The sequence below is a fragment of the Lactuca sativa genome, chromosome 1 (genome assembly GCF_002870075.4).
Source record: "Lactuca sativa cultivar Salinas chromosome 1, Lsat_Salinas_v11, whole genome shotgun sequence".
NCBI lineage: Eukaryota > Viridiplantae > Streptophyta > Magnoliopsida > Asterales > Asteraceae > Lactuca > Lactuca sativa.
Window position 1 is genome coordinate 86,831,220 of NC_056623.2, and position 17,168 is coordinate 86,848,387.

The 17,168-nt window shown below is 37.1% G+C and overlaps 1 non-coding gene across 1 annotated transcript; it reads right to left on the reverse strand.

Annotated features, from left to right (window-relative positions):
* Nucleotides 1–1,281: 1,281 nt before the first annotated feature.
* LOC111900722 (small nucleolar RNA R71) lies at nucleotides 1,282–1,388 on the reverse strand. Its single transcript, XR_002853270.1, has one exon. It is a non-coding gene; the product is annotated as a small nucleolar RNA R71 (small nucleolar RNA).
* Nucleotides 1,389–17,168: the final 15,780 nt, after the last annotated feature.

Below are 17,168 nucleotides of genomic sequence, written 5' to 3' on the forward strand. Positions count from 1 at the left end.
GCATGTTCATTCCATGGTAATTCATAAATTGTTAAGTCTAGATATTTGATCATAATAGCTAGTTAATGAATTGGTAATCTATATAATCCATCCATTAGAAATCAACCATAAGAGAAGGTGAAATCGGTCTAAGCAGAAGTACTCTTTAAATTCTTGAAGTTAATTTGTTTTCTTTGCTTGATTAATTGTTTAGTTGATAGTAAGTTCTTCGGATCTTGCAAAATCAGTAAAAACCCCCCAATCATAGTTTGTTTCTTAGTTTAATTAGAAGTAGTTAGTTTTTTAATTGAATTCCGTTCCCTGTGTTTGACACCCGACTTACCTGAGTTATTCTATAGTCTGACTAGGTACACTGCCTATAAGTGCATAGTTATCAAAGGTTTGTTAGGTTATAAATTCAAGACTGATAGGTCTATTTTTGCACAACATGTTTTTGGCGCCGTTGCCAGGGAACGGATTATTTGATTTATAGTTTAATTGTTTTTAGTTACTCGATCCTTTTTGTAAGGTAAAAACCACAAAAAATTATTTTTCTGCATTTACTTTTCTTTCTGAACAACAACCACGTCGTTGTTACCTTTACTACGTCGCAGTTACATCTCAATGAAATTTTAATTTAGTAATTTTTATTCCTTTTACACGTTTTTGTTGTGTTTTGTTTTTATTTTATTGGTTATGACTCGAGGATCCAAAACTCCAATAGTTCCACCACTTCAAGATCTAGAATCAACTTTTCACAAAAAGTAGAACATGAAAGCTAATGAGTCAACTAGTAGTTTTCATTCGGAAAAAGGTTTTGAAAGTTTCACGATGACACCTGATAATAAGGGCATTAGTTCAAAAACAGGAACAGAAAGTGATGCGGACAAAAAAGAGATCAAAAGCGAGGTTGAAGAGATGGCAGATATCAAAATAATGACTATGGGAGATTACAAGAAGAGGATACGTGAAGATAATGGACCAGGTCTTGTACCACCCGAGATACCAGCTGAAAGAAGTTTTGAGCTCAATGGGAATATTCTATCAATGCTCAAGGACATACCTTTTGCCAGGAAAGAGTACGAAGACGCATTCAAGCACATAGATAGAGTAAAGGACATTGCAAATTACTTCAATGTTCTAGACGTGCCACGTGAGTCAGTGCTACTTAGGATGCTTCTGGTGACATTTACTAGTGAAGCTAAGGTTTGGTTGAAATCACTCATGCCCGGATCCATTACTACATGGGAAAATCTTCATTATGCCTTCATTGAGCAATTTAGCCCACCTTTGAAGATCTCAAAGCTCAAGAAAAAGATTGCTAATTTTCAACAAGAGGTTGGAGAGTCCTTATATGAAGCGTGGGAGAGATACAAGGGTTTGCTTAGGAATTGTCCTCAACAAGATCTCAATGTCCAACAAGAAGTGTCCATTTTCTATAATGGGGTGAATACCACAACAAGGCAACTTCTTGACTCTCAAGGAACAATGACGAAGAAGGAACCGATCATTATCAATGAGTTGCTTGAAGAGTTCGCGAAGCATTCATGTGAGTATCATAACCCACGATAGGATGCTACTAGAGGTAAACGAAATGAACGGAACGAGAACATGGCTACAGTTTTGGCAAAGTTAGAGAATATGGATCGGAAGATGACAAAGATGGATCAATCTATCAATGCAATAAGAGTCGGTTGTGATAATTGTAGCGTGCCACATTTGACTAAGAATTATGATCTAGATGAGAATGGTAACCGCAAAGCAAAAGTTTGCTACTAGAGTGGTGATCGATTTAATGAAGATTGGAGGAATCCCAAAGAGGAGTGGTTGCCATATGAAGAGTACAAGATACAAAAGCATGAAAATTTTAGACAAATCGGTTGAGGTTTTTACCAAAAAGAACAAGCACCACCTAAGAAGAAGATGGATTTTGAGTCGGTACTGCATAGGTTTATGGAAGCCTCTGAAAAAAAGGCATGATGATACTAATGCCGATGTGATGAATCATCAAGCTTCCATCAAGAACATAGAGACTCAACTTGGGCAATTAAGAACACTTGTTAATGAGAGATTACCACCTTGAAATCAAGACCAAAAATTAGAACCTCATGTAATGGAAATTTACACGGAAGAAGAAGTTCATTCTGATCCATTTATGATCCATGAACAGCTACTAAAAATCCCGATTCGTGTTTGGAAGAAAGGAAGAACGAAGCTAAAAGATCAAAATGTGGATCACATTCTGATGATTCACCACGTCGTGGTGACTCTACCACAACATGATCATGAGAGGACTGAAAATTTTCACTATTAAATATATATCATCCTCCTTTTCCATTCCCTTCTCGAGCCCTTAAGCATTCTCTAGAGCCTGAACAAAAGAAGTTTATGGAACAAGTGCTTTCACTCTTGATAAATGCTCCATTTTTAAGTCAATGGCTAAACTTCCAAAGTTTGCAAAATATGTTATGATTAATAGGAAGGAGTTGAAAAAAGATTTAACCATTATGTTAAATGAGTTATGTTCAGCTACGGTCATCAATGGGAGATCCGGTCCAATTAACTTTGCCTTGTGAATTTGGCAATTCTACTTCTATAAATGTTTTAGCCGATTCAGTAGCAAACATTAATCTTGTGCCATATTCTTTCTACAAGAATCCCACTCTACCAAGGCTCCAATACACGAACATGACACATAGAATGGTAGATCACACCATCACTAACCCACGTGGAATTATTGAATACTTGTTGGTAAAGGTGCAAAAAAAAAATTCAAGTTGATTTTGTGGTATTGGATATGAAAGAAGATGAAGACCTACCTATAATTCTAGGAAAACTATTCTTGAGTACTGCTAGAGCTCCTGTTGATATCCACGACTCAAAGCTCATACTTCGTGTAGAAGATGACGAAGTTACTTTAGAAATGAGTCCAAAAGTGAGTCACGAAAAGCCAAGAGATGAAGTGTCAAAAATGGATGATATGGAAGAAGATCTTGATGAGCTAGTTGAAATTGAAAAGATGATGGAATAGGAATTAAAAGTTTAGTAGAAGCCTGATGTTGCAAATATCAAATTTTCTAAACCAAGAGCCTCAATTCCTATGACATTTGAGGTGATCGCGTTCACTACACCTAAGGTTCTAGTGGAAGACGCAAGTGATGAAGTGAAAGATGATTTGTATGAAGAAGTTGAGATAATTGATGAAGATATGGGTGGGGAATTAGAGGAGTCAACAATGGTCAATATGGAGTTAGATGAGAAGAAGAGTACAAAGCTGAAAGGAAAGAACAAAGGGGTGAAGCGTAAACATAACGAAAGCGCTACTCAAAAGAATAAGGAAAATTCAAAGAAGGAATGCATAAGAAGGATTCAAGCATTCAATCACAAGTGGAAAGAGAAAAGGGAGATCCCACTCCCAACCGCAACAACGTAGACTGGGAAGGAGTCCGGCTCACGACTCCTAAAAAACAAGCATTTTTCGGGAGGCAACCCGATTTTTCAGAGTTTGTATTTTCTTTTCCTTTTGATTACTTTTTATTTTTTATTTTTACTTTTTAGTTTTATTTTTAGTTTAACCAAATGATCATGTGTTTCTCTTATCTTTTGATCTTATTTTGTAGTGTAGTAAGAAAGTGAAGCGGTGAAGGAGCTTAATTGATAAATAAGTCATGAGATTTTTAGAAGACTATAATTGAAGAGCATGTTTTTGAACAAGTGAGGGGTTCCCACTTGACGAAGAGAAGAGATTTCAATAAAATTACAAAGAGAAAAGGTCGGGAATATCCTAAGCCATTGAGAAGAAAAGGTGCATTCTATTGACTCTTGAAGATATTATGAGAAGAAACCACGACATGGCATCTCTAGACCATGTCGTGGCATTCGTTCTATTCTCGAATGAATCGCATCCGACCTGTCAACATGACGTGGCATCACTAGACCACGACGTGGCAGTCTTATATTTCGCGATCATGAAGACTTCTAAACTCGACACCACGACGTGGCATTGCTTTCCTAAATCGTGGTTGAGGATCAGTAAACTTTTTGAAGAATGGTTCTTTGATTTATCTTGATCTGGCACATTTACATTCACAAGAAGAAGGTCCAAAAGTACTGTTTCCAGCCATTATATAAAAAGTCCAAGCTTTACCAAACAAGTTTCAAAATTCGATCTCGCCACTACTATCCCAGGAGAGTCTGTTCCAATTTATCCTCTTTATTTTTATGTTCTTTAATTGTTTTAAATATGTAATGAGGACATTGCATCATTTAAGTGTGGGGTAGGTGGTTGAATTTAGGAATGCAAGCATATTGATTAAAAAATTAAAAAAAATGACTAGGATAAAAAGTTATTAGAAAGATTTGAAATAATAGTCAAAAAAATTAAATCTAGTTAAAAAATGTTGTATTGAGATCTAGGTTGCTAGCATTGTGTGGGACGATCTTATGCGAGTTTCAATCTTTATTTGAGCCAATATATGTTCTAGTGTATTTCTGGCTTCCTTGTCCTAGTGAAATCATGGAACAAAAACACGACATTGCTTAGTCTGAGGGCCACAATATGTTTAGCATCATGTACCATATATGTATCCATGTGAGCATATGTAGTCATTACACTTTAGACTAATACCTTTAACCAATAAGAGTTGAAGTTATGTTCCCTTGCTTAAGCATATGTTTTTAGGACTTTTTTAGTTTTTAGTGAAAAAAGTGAGAGAAGAAAAAAATAGAAAAAAAATTGCAAAAGTTTGAGAATAAGAGTCTAAAAAGCTATGAAGATCAAGAAATATCATGAAGAAATGTTCAAAAATTGAAGACTCAAGAATAAGGCAATTTTCCAAATTGTTTATTGTAATTTTTATTTCTTGGTTATTTTTTCATATGTATGCTTGGGGGCTTAACCAAAAATTACCTTGATGTTAAGAAAGATTTTGAGGATATATTCGAAGGGATGCGTAAAATGAGTTTTGTTCAAATGAAGTATGGACGTGTTTTTCTATGTTTGGATGTAAATAAGAATGAGAAAAACCCAAGTTAAAGAGGGTCACGATGCGAGGGGGATGCCTCACGTCGTGATAATCGACTGAATTGTGTGACCATCTTTGAGGCTCACTGATATGTGCATATTTCTAATACATTTAGCTACATTTATGATTATTCTGGAACAAAAGGTACTTATTATGTTTGAAATATGTTTTGTAGCAGCAAAGACATGCTCGACACAAAAGGAAGCAAATGAAAAGCTGGAAGCAGGAAAACGGAAAAAGAAGACTTGAAGACTAAAGACGACGTTGTGGTGATCCTCCAAAACGATATGGTGAAATGAAGATTCTTCACCAATCATCTGACTTGGATAAATATGGGATATACACAATGACCACGACTTGGTGAACCGATACATGGAAATTATAAATACCCAAACATTAGGTCGAATGTAGAGGCCTCCAACAAGTTTTCTGAGGATAATTGCGACTAAATACCTTTAGAAACTCATAAGAAGATCGACAATCAAGTAGAGCTCAAAAATTGAAGAAGAATTAGATGATTTCTACATTGATCCATTCGGTTGGCTAATCATTACTTATGTCTAGCTTAATTTATATGGATTTGGTGTGTTTTTCTGGTACAATGAGAGGCTCAAAACCTTTTACTTCTGTTTGGTGAAGATGAACCTAATCCATATGTGTTCGTTCCGATTATTGGATGCTTATTATTGATTTTACTTGTGTTTGATAATCCAAACCTTAGCATGTTTTAGTACTAGTTTATATTGCTTATAAATCAGATTTTGTGTGATAATTGATCGTTCTAATTGCATGAATTTGTCTCATATTGTTTATGATCATTAAATATTAGAGTTAGGATTAATCACATCTTATATTAAGTAATTAAAGCTAGTAACTGTAACTGTGTTAGAGAGCATAATTAATCTTAATTTTTGCTTGGTTGCTTAACTTGATAATAGGAAAGTAACTTTTATCATTCATAGTCCAATTTGTGCTTATTATTGATTTAGTGTTTAACTTGTGCATGATCATTGCATGGTAATTCATAAATTGTTAAGTCTAGATATTTGATCATAATAGCTATTTTGAGACTGGATTCACACGGGTGTTCCTCCAATTCACTCAAACCAAGGCTCTGATACTAACTTGTAACATCCCAAAAATTATAGCAAATTTAAACTTTTAAAAACAACGAGTAGTCATAAAATTTTCAAAAAAAATCATTGTTTCCATATTGTTTATCCATATCAAAGTATCCCAAAATCATAAATCCATAAGCAGAGGATGTGTATGGTCACACCTTCTCCTTCCCACGATCATCAAAAGTACCTGAAACAGCAACTAAAAACCATAAGCCAAAGCTTAGTGAGTTCCCTTAAAGTACCAACACACAAACATATAATATATACAATCCAATCAACCATCAGGTTGGCATACCCCAAACCTAGTCAACCTCCTGGTCCAGTTATCCTCGGGATGGAATACCCTAGGTTGGAATGTCAATATACAACAGGTCCACTCATTCATCGTACTGGAATAACCTCAGGCCCTCATTACGAGTTTGGCATGCCAACATGCCCTTAGCTCGTATCTGGAATGCTTCTAAGCCCTTAGTATGAGTCTGGTATGCCAACCAGACCTCAGATCATATCTAGAATACTCCTGAGCCCTTAGTATGAGTATGGCATGCCAAACAGACCTCAACTCATATTTGGAATACTCCTGGGTTTGTTGGCTACAGCACAAAGCAGTACAACCTCAACCCAACACAATATGTCGACATATAACAGATAACAAACACAAGCAACAAAAAGATAATCATGTAGATAGAAATAACAAGTAGTCCTACAGATCTACCAGACTATGCATATCACCAGCTAACATATAATCATGCAGATTTATCCCATACTCAGCATATCGTATAGTAGGATATCAATCCAATGGGCATGCCTTGGTGCCTTTGAACCTTAAGTAGTGAGATAAACTCACCTCATAGTCTGAGAAATATTTGATGAGGTCCTGAATCTGAATCTTAGCTCTAACCAACACATATTAGTCTAAGCAATTCTCAAACACCATTCAGAATACCCAAAATACCCCTTGGTCAAACTTGGTCAAAGTAAACTGAGTCAACCCAACCGAGTCAACACAGAATGCGTACATGAGGTGTACTTCAAAGGTACGCGGGCTATACTTGAGCATTGACCACTATCGAGGAGGCTGACCACGTACGCGCTGTGTACTCAGATTACGCAGGGCGTATGGCCAGTCTTCCCAAAAAAACACATTAAGAGCTTAATGCCTTAAGCTCTTACGTCCTACTTCCAGATCTAGGGCCAAATCATTCTCAAGAGTCATAAAATTTCCAACTTTATGACTTTGCATGTCCATTAAGTGCTTAACTTAACATTTTAATTGTCACACCTCCAAACCGGAACAGCGGAAACGTTCGAGGGTGGATGATATCATATGTAGTATCACAACAATTGCATCATAGTAATCAAAGTAAACATAACCATTACATTGAATATATAAAAAGGTATTTACATCTGCTTGATTCATATTTATATACATTAAAAGAAGCAAAATAAAGACGAGACTCTATACGCTTCGTCTTCTCAAAAGTCTGTCGAGGTACCTGACTACTGATTTCCTGAGAATACAAGTGGTTTTGAAAAGAGAGTATCGTCATAAAAGCTGGTGAGTCATAAGCATGTTTTTGTAATGAAAACTTGTCATTGAATCTGTAAAATGTTTGTATATCTGGTTACCACCAGTTGTATTGTATAATGATGTTTTGAATGAAAAACCCTTTGTAGGAAAACCCTAGTTATCGCCAGTGATGTATAAAATGTTTTGTTTGAAAACCTTGGTTACCGCCAGTATGTATAGTAGTTTCATTACTTAAAATAAAACTATGAGTTGAAATCCCTAAAATCCTCCAGTTGTTTTATGAACTAGTTTTATTAATGAAAATAAAACTAAAGAAGAATGAAGTCCCATAAACAATAAGGTTAGTTTATACTAGTGTGATCCTTATAACCATGTTTATATGACCTAGTGACCTTTACAACGTTCTTCAAGTGTCGGATATATGACATTTGTCACCCCAGGCATGTCTCCCTAACTGTAGCTAGCAGTTCAGGTGTGGGATAGTCACTCCCGAATAGATCTATTCACAAATCTCACGCTCTCCCTCCGGGAGACTCTTGTTATACTATGATAGGATTTAACCTGTACTCCGAAGGGTACAGTTGAAGAGATGTCTTACAATCCTATATTAACTAGTTTACGTAAAATTTTGTATGGTTCTCTTACATCCGAAACTGTTTGTATACCTTATAGAGTAATAATAATTATACTTAAATAATTATTTAATGTTGTACTCTTGAAACGGAATTTGTAGTAATGTATATTGTTAACAAAATCTGTCATAGTTTATATGTTTTGCAATGTATAACTCTGAATTCATAAAACTGTGTATTGAAATCCCAAACTATACCTACTATAGTTTGCATGTATATTGTGTACTTGGTTCGTGTATTAATCTGAAAACTATGCAATTATGGATGTACGTTGAAAATGTCCCTTATGATCAGCATGTTACAAAAGGGATAAAATATCTAAATATCTAAATATCTAAATATTTTATAAAACATGGAAATCTTTTGGTTGTATCAATTGCATAAGTTTTAAACCTGTTGAAATTCTTTTGTATAAGTTCACAAAATCATTTATGTTTGGCTTGTATTTGATGGGTTTTAGCCATAAGAACTTTCCTATGTGCGCATGCAAAACCCTAATGCTTGGATCTAGGCTTTCTAATTAAACATGCTTTGAATCCAAGACTTCTAATGACTATTTAGGTATAAGAACAATGTTAAAACAGATCTAGAATCATACCTTTGAATCCCTTGTTTGATCTTGTTGTCTTGGAGCTTCTAGAGTCACAATTGCCACTCCTCTAATGGCTTACAAACATCAAATAGCAAGGAGGATGATTTGGGAGAGAGGAGAGCGAAGGAAATCGGCCAGGGGTTCTCTACTTTAGATGAAGTGCAAATTTCCCTTTGCCATAGGGTCTATTTATACTTGTAGACTCCTTAAGGGTTACAGATTAAACCCTAATTGGATAATCTTCTCTTAAAGCAATCCAAATCCATTCCTTAGATAACCCTTTGGACGATTTGAAGCTATCCATAGCTTCTAGAATCCGTCCACTTCTATCTAATATGGATTTACAGTCTAAAGTTTAACTATCAAACAATTGACAGTTTATACCCTCTTATTTAATTAATCTCTTTAAGTCACCAAATTAATTCCAATTAATTCTATGACTTATATTAATCAAATAACAATATTATTATTCCTTATATTATTCTCATAATATATTAATAATATTTATTCTCTCTTAATAAATCATCCTATAAAGTTGCTATGGTGAAGGCAACCCAAAAGGACCATGCACAACCGGGTCAAATACTTGTCTAATATAGTTGCAGCCTTAGACACTATTCCAACAGTCTCCCACTTGGATAAGTCTAGTAACTATATGCACAAGTACAATTCAGTTTGCAATCGTAGCTCTCAAAGACGTTGTCAAACTCTGATCTAATCAATCTTGTCCTTTAGATAAGGGATCGTACAGTCCTCTGTTAGATATCATGCTGACAATCCTATGGAATGGTTAGTCAAGCATTTAGGTTTCTCGATGTCTGATTTATTTGACATAGAACTTAATCGAACACATCAATTCAGTTCTGACCGGGCCCGACACATAAGTCAAATCAAATCATCGAGCGGCCGAGATATCGCTTTTACCTTCTTAGATAAAAGTCATAGATAAACTTCGACTTATATGCATTTACTTATTCATTAACCAACTATACACAACAATGCGTTTTATAACACCGAGTTACTGATGCGTTTTCGCATTATCAATGTACAATCAATTAACAAATAACAAACCATATATCTAGGTTTTAAGACTATTTGATATTATTGTCTTGCGATCACCCTTTTACATCATATTCCATAAGGTGATTCCAGCAAGCGCGGTTTTGTTCCAATGCTCAAAGCTAGTTCATAAGCACTCATGAACGTTGCAGCAACCTTTTGCTATGTCTAACACCATTTAGACAATCTAGATACCAATTCATGACAATCTTCATTCATATCTACTTCCAACATATGAACGATTGTGGACAATTTGAATAATTTGATTATTCTTAATAAATTCAATTATTCCGGAAGTCAAAACATGCAAAGTGAAACAATAGTTAAACAATTAACATAAGATAGTAACATTACTCATAAATAAAACTCCTTTATTTAATCATCAAATGTTAATTACATTTATCTATTACACGTTTCTAATACTATCTAATCTATGCTAATATCATCCTTCAGCCCAATACTCCTAGCATGCTGCAAGTGCTTAACCCTACTCAGTCCCTTCGTAAGCGGATCTGCTGGGTTATCTTCTGATGATATCCTCTTCACTATGAGTTGTCCTTCTTCTACACGATGTCTAATGAAGTGATATTTTCTGTCGATACGTCGTGATCTACCATGATCCCTCGGTTCCTTGGTCAAGGCAACCGCTCCTTCGTTATCACAGAAAATCTCCATGGGCTCCTTTATGGCAGGTACAACTCCAAGATCACCGATGAAGTTCTTCAGCCATATTGCCTCCTTCGACGCTTCGCTTGCTGCAATGTACTCTGATTCGCACGTTGAATCAGCTACGTTTTCCTGCTTGGAACTTTTCCATGTCACTGCTCCTCCATTTAGGGTAAAGACCCAGCCCGACTGCGAACGGTAGTTGTCCCTGTCGGTCTGAAAACTGGCGTCACTATACCCTCGCACCTTCAAGTCATCACTCCCTCCGAGGACTAAGAACCATTCCTTTGTCCTCCGAAGGTACTTAAGGATATTCTTCACCGCAATCCAATGTGCTCTGCCAGGATTCCCTTGATATCTGCTAACCATGCTCAAAGCGAAGGCTACATCAGGGCGAGTACAAGTCATAGCGTACATGATTGAGCCAACTGCGGAAGCGTATGGTACTCGGCTCATTTCTGCTATCTCATCTTCGGTACTCGAACTTTGAGTCTTACTCAACTTGGCATTACTTTGTATCGGTAATTCTCCCTTCTTCGAGTTTTCCATACTAAAACGTTTTAGTACCTTCTCTAAGTAAGTGTTCTGACTAAGTCCAATTAGTCTCTTACTTCTTTCTCTTACTATCCTTATTCGCAAAATGTAAGAAGCCTCTCCGAGGTCCTTCATAGCGAAGCACTTCTCGAGCCAGGACTTAACCTCCTGCAGAGTCGGGATGTCGTTTCCTATGAGTAATATGTCATCGACATATAGAATGAGGAAGCTTACTACACTCCCACTGGCTTTGACATATACACATGATTCATCTTCGCTTCGTACAAATCCAAACTCTTTGACTTTCTCATCGAAGCAAAGATTCCATCTGCGAGACGCTTGCTTAAGTCCATAGATGGACTTTTCAAGCTTACACACTCTATTCGGATGCTTCGGATCCACAAACCCCTCTGGCTGAGCCATGTAAACATCCTCATCCAACTTTCCATTAAGGAAAGCGGTCTTGACATCCATTTGCCAAATCTTATAATCATGAAATGCGGCAATAGCTAGCATCACTCTAATAGATTTTATCTTCGCAACTGGTGAAAAGGTCTCATCATAGTCAACTCCGGGAGTTTGAGTAAAGCTCTTCGCAACCAATCGCGCTTTATATGTGTGTACGTTTCCATCCATGTCGGTCTTCTTCTTGAAGATCCATTTGCACCCAACGGTCTTACGTCCGGGCACATAATCAACCAAATTCCAAACTTGGTTATCATACATGGATTGGATCTCGCTATCTGTTGCCTCTTTCCATTTTGCAGACTCCGGGCCTGCCATGGCTTCCTTATAGCTATTAGGTTCATCAAGATTTATTAGTGTACCATCACTAATATACGTGTCCCCTTCGGTAGTAATATGAAAACCATAAAACTGGGGATGAACTCTAACTCTATCGGAACGTCTAAGAGGTAAGGACTCGTCAATCGGTTCAACCGGAGTTTCCTCCTCGGGTTGAGTACCAGTGGTAGAGGTTCCTTCATCTATCGACTCTTGAATCTCTTCAAGCTCGATTTGCCTCCCACTGTCTCCTTGGCCTATGAGTTCTCGCTCTCGGAAAACTCCTCTCCTCGCAACAAAGACAACATTGTCCTTCGGTCTATAGAAGAGATATCCAAAGGATTTCTGCGGGTAACCGATGAAAATACATCACTCACTTCGAGGTTCGAGCTTGTCGTGAGTATCTCGTCTTACGAAAGCCTCGCAACCCCAAACCTTGATATGTGCTAACGAGGGAGGTTTCCCTGTCCACATCTCGTGAGGTGTTTTGGCAACCTTCTTAGTAGGGACTCGGTTAAGGATATGGGCGGCAGTCTCTAAGGCATACCCCCAAAAAGAGATTGATAGTGAAGCACGACTCATCATAGAGCGAACCATATCCAATAGGGTTCGGTTACGCCTTTCTGCCACACCATTGAACTGCGGTGTCCTAGGAGGCGTCAATTGCGAAACTATTCCACACTCCTTGAGATAATCGTGGAATTCAAGACTTAGGTACTCTCCTCCTCGATCGGATTGAAGCATCTTGATTTTCCTGCCCAATTGATTCTCCACTTCATTCTTGAACTCTTTGAACTTTTCAAAGGTTTCTGACTTTTGCTTGATTAAATAGATATACCCATATCTACTATAATCATCGGTAAAAGTCACGTAGAAGCGGTTCCCATCCTTCGTGGTTGATCTAAACGGTCCACATACATCAGTATGTATTAGGTCCAATAGACCCTCACCCCTTTCACACGTACTCGTGAAAGGTGATTTAGTCATCTTTCCAAGTAAACAAGATTCGCATGTGTCATCTTCCCTAAGGTCGAATGACTCCAACACTCCATCCTTTTGGAGTTGGGCTATGCGTTTCTTGTTGACATGTCCAAGACGACAATGCCACAAGGATGCTTTATCCATACTAGTGGAAGAATCTATGTTCAAAACATCATTTCCTAAGTTATCAACAATCATAACAGTTTCATAAATTCCATTACATGGTATAGCTTCAAAGTAAAAGACACCATTTAGATAAGCCAAAATAGAACCATTCTCATTATTAAAAGAAAATCTAAAACCTTGTCTAAACAAACCATGAAATGAAATGATGTTTCTAGCCATTTCTGGCGAATAGCAACAATTGTTTAAATCTAAACATAAATTATTCCTAAGCACTAAATAATACACTCCAATCTTGGTCACAGGCGACGATCTTCTGTTCCCCATGATTAGATTGATCCTTCCTTGCTCCACATCCCTACTTCTTCTTAGTCCCTGCATATTAGAACAAATGTGGTAACCACAACCGGTATCAAGAACCCAAGATATAGCATGATTAGAATCGTTAGATTTAATTGTGTATATACCTGCGAAAGATGGCTTGATCTTTCCTTCCTTGATGGCTTGCAGGTACTCTGGGCAGCTTCTCTTCCAATGTCCTATCTTGTGGCAGTGGTGGCACTTTGCCTCCTTCGGGTTAGGGCAGGGCTTAGCGGGATCAACTTTGGTCCCACTAGAAGAGGCACCATCTCGGGCTTTAACCTTGCGATAGTTCTTAGACGAAGCCTTCCTCTTCTTTCCCTTTCCTTGACCAATAGCCAAGACAGGAGCTGCGGGTTGATTGGGAGTTGGTGCAACAGACTTGTCTTTGAAGTTGCTCTCAGTGACCTTCAAGAGACCTTGGAGTTTGCTTAGGGTGACCTCCTCTTTGTTCATGTGGTAGGTCATCCTAAATTGATTGTACATCGAAGGCAAAGAGTGAAGCGCCATGTCGATCGCCAAGTCTTCCCTAAAGTCATCATTTATCTTGAGAAGGCGATCGACATACCTTTGCATCTTTTGCAGGTGCACGTTAAGAGATTCTCCATGACCCATTTTAGCGGAAATCATGTTAGTGAAAATCTCATAACGCTCTTGTCTAGCGTTTTGGTGGTATCTCTCCAATAAGTCTTGATGCATCTCGTACGGGTACATGTCCTCGTAAGACTTTTGGAATTCGGAGTTCATGGTGCTATCATGATGCAATGTACCTTCGTTGCATCTCGCTCATGAATTTCAAAAGCGGTAATTTCAGCCGGAGTAGCGATTTCAGGGTTGATTTTCTCGAGCTTCTCATCGAGGACATACTCCTTATCCTCATAGCGAGCAATGGTGCGAATGTATCTTATCCATTCGCTAAAGTTCGTTCCATCGAAGGTGACCTTTTGGCAAAGGCTCATCAACGTGAAAGAACTAGCAGCAGCGTTGTTTGCGTTCGACGTCTACAAATAGAAAGGACAAAGATAGATTAGAATATGAATCCCTAATTATCACCCAATAAGAAAAATTAGGGCTAGGATCCAACAACAACATTTACATATTAGAAAAGGGATGCCGTAATCTAACATGCAAATAAATGGAAGGTAAGTGAATGACGATTCACTAATTCTCCACCATAAAAACTAACTATAAGTCCTAAACGTATTGAGAATTCCTAGGTTTGGATGAGATTCATTGAAACTATTCAATGGCATGTTTAAATCTCGATATGCCCCTCTTGTTTGTGACTGGGATACCGAGGATCACAAAGCGGGTGTGAATTACCATGCAAATTCACATGGTGCCTTCATTGTAACGATCACCTATTCGATGTGCCGGTAAACCACACACGCTCCATCGAACTATGATAAACAATGAATCACCCTTTGCCACCTACGCTTAGAACCAATTAGTGTGCCGGTAAACCACACACGCTCCACTAACTTCTTAGCAAGGGTGCAAAGTGTAATTTCATGGGATTGCATCAATTCACTTTTCCTAAAGTAACTGAGATTGGAAAATTTTAAAAAAAAATGTGTAGTTACTTTGTATTACTTATTATACTTTTAATGAGAGGATGAGGTTGCCCTATCCTACCCGTTCGGCTAACGACCCTCCATCGATCAAGCAAGCAGTGGGTGTGAGTGTACACCCATTAAGCGCCATTTTATAGGCCGCAACCTTATACCCACATTATAGATCGGCTTCGTGAATGAGGCCTACTAACGGTAAGACTAGCATTTTAGTTATACATATATATATATATATATATATATATATATATATATATATATATATATATATATATATATATATATATATATATATATATTATTCTTGTAATATTATATTAGTATAGGGTTGTATTTTAAACCTTTTAAAATCTAGGGTTTGAAATTTAAATTGTCTAAATTAAGACTTTTAATCACAAATATAAATTTCAAACCTTGAGGACAAGTTTTAAACATTTAAAACATGGAGGATCAAATAACAAATAGTTTCAATTAACAATTAATTTCCTAATTATCTATATTTGATTTATTCAAGATTTCGTTCAAGATAATTACCAAAATAATCAAAATAATTAATTAATTATCATATAAAGAAATTAAATATTTTATTAGTTGATAAATATCTTTAATTAGATCAAGATTATAGTCATATATATCAAAAAATCAGATTAGGGTTGATCTAATATGATTAAGGTAAGTTTCCATAAGATAATCATGAAGAAATCCTGAATCTGGCCATTCCTGACGCTTGGACTCGCTGAGTCCACCAAGGGACTCGCCGAGTCCACTATGGAACTCGCCGAGTCCATGACTCAGAAACACAAAATTCGAATTTTGCAGCTAAGTTTCAAACAAATAAGCAACAATTTAATGAAAACCAAGCTAGGGTCTGATACCACCGATGGGTTTTAGCCATAAGAACTTTCCTATGTACGCATGCAAAACCCTAATGCTTGGATCTAGGATTTCTAATTAAATATGCTTTGAATCCAAGACTTCTAATGACTATTTAGGTATAAGAACAATGTTAAAACAGATCTAGAATCATACCTTTGAATCACTTGTTTGATCTTGTTGTCTTGGAGCTTCTAGAGTCACAATTGTCACTCCTCTAATGGCTTACAAACATCAAATAGCAAGGAGGATGATTTGGGAGAGAGGAGAGGGGAGGAAATCAGCCAGGGGTTCTCTACTTTAGATGAAGTGCCGATTTCCCTTTGCCATAGGGTCTATTTATACTTGTAGACTCCTTAAGGGTTACAGCTTAAACCCTAATTGGATAATCTTCTCTTAAAGCAATCCAAATCCATTCCTTAGATAACCCTTTGGACGATTTGAAGCTATCCATAGCTTCTAGAATCCGTCCACTTCTATCTAATATGGATTTACAGTTTAAAGTTTAACTATCAAACAATTGACAGTTTATACCCTCTTATTTAATTAATCTCTTTAAGTCACCAAATTAATTCCAATTAATTCTATGACTGATATTAATCAAATAACAATATTATTATTTTGTATATTATTCTCATAATATATTAATAATATTTATTCTCTCTTAATAAATCATCCTATCAAGTTGCTATGGTGAAGGCAACCCAAAAGGATCATGCACAACCGAGTCAAATACTTGCCTAATATAGTTGCAGCCTTAGACACTATTCCAACAGTATTCCCCCCTGAAAACATGAAGATGGTAAAAGCATAGGCGTATGAACTCAGTGTTAGTTGCGTGAATAGTCGGACAGCGAAACTGGAAGTGAAGACCCTTGGTTAGATGCACGCGGTACTTAACGGGATCTTAATCAACAATTAAATACATAATTGTATTTTATTAGCGAAACCATTATGTATAGTGTTAGAAAAACACTTGTTTTCGGATTAGGAATGTTACCGAGACTCGATTGAATCGGGGAAAGTGGGTTTTCAGCCAAGTTCACCGCTTAAGAAGGGTTTGCGGACGTGAAGGGATTACGGCTGTAAACGGTTCTCGGCCGTGAACAGCCCCTTGAAGGGTTTACGGCTGTGAATGGTGTTCTTGAAGGAACATTGAATCCTTGAATGGTTTATGGTCGTAAACGGTTTGTGGCCTTAGAATATTTGAAGATTTGAAGGGTGTACGGTCGTTAACTCAAGAACAATGATGTTGGATTCGATGAAAAACGCGTTTTAGATGCTCCAAAACAACCTGCAAAGGTGATTCTTGGTGATTTTGAGAAGAAAAGATGATGTT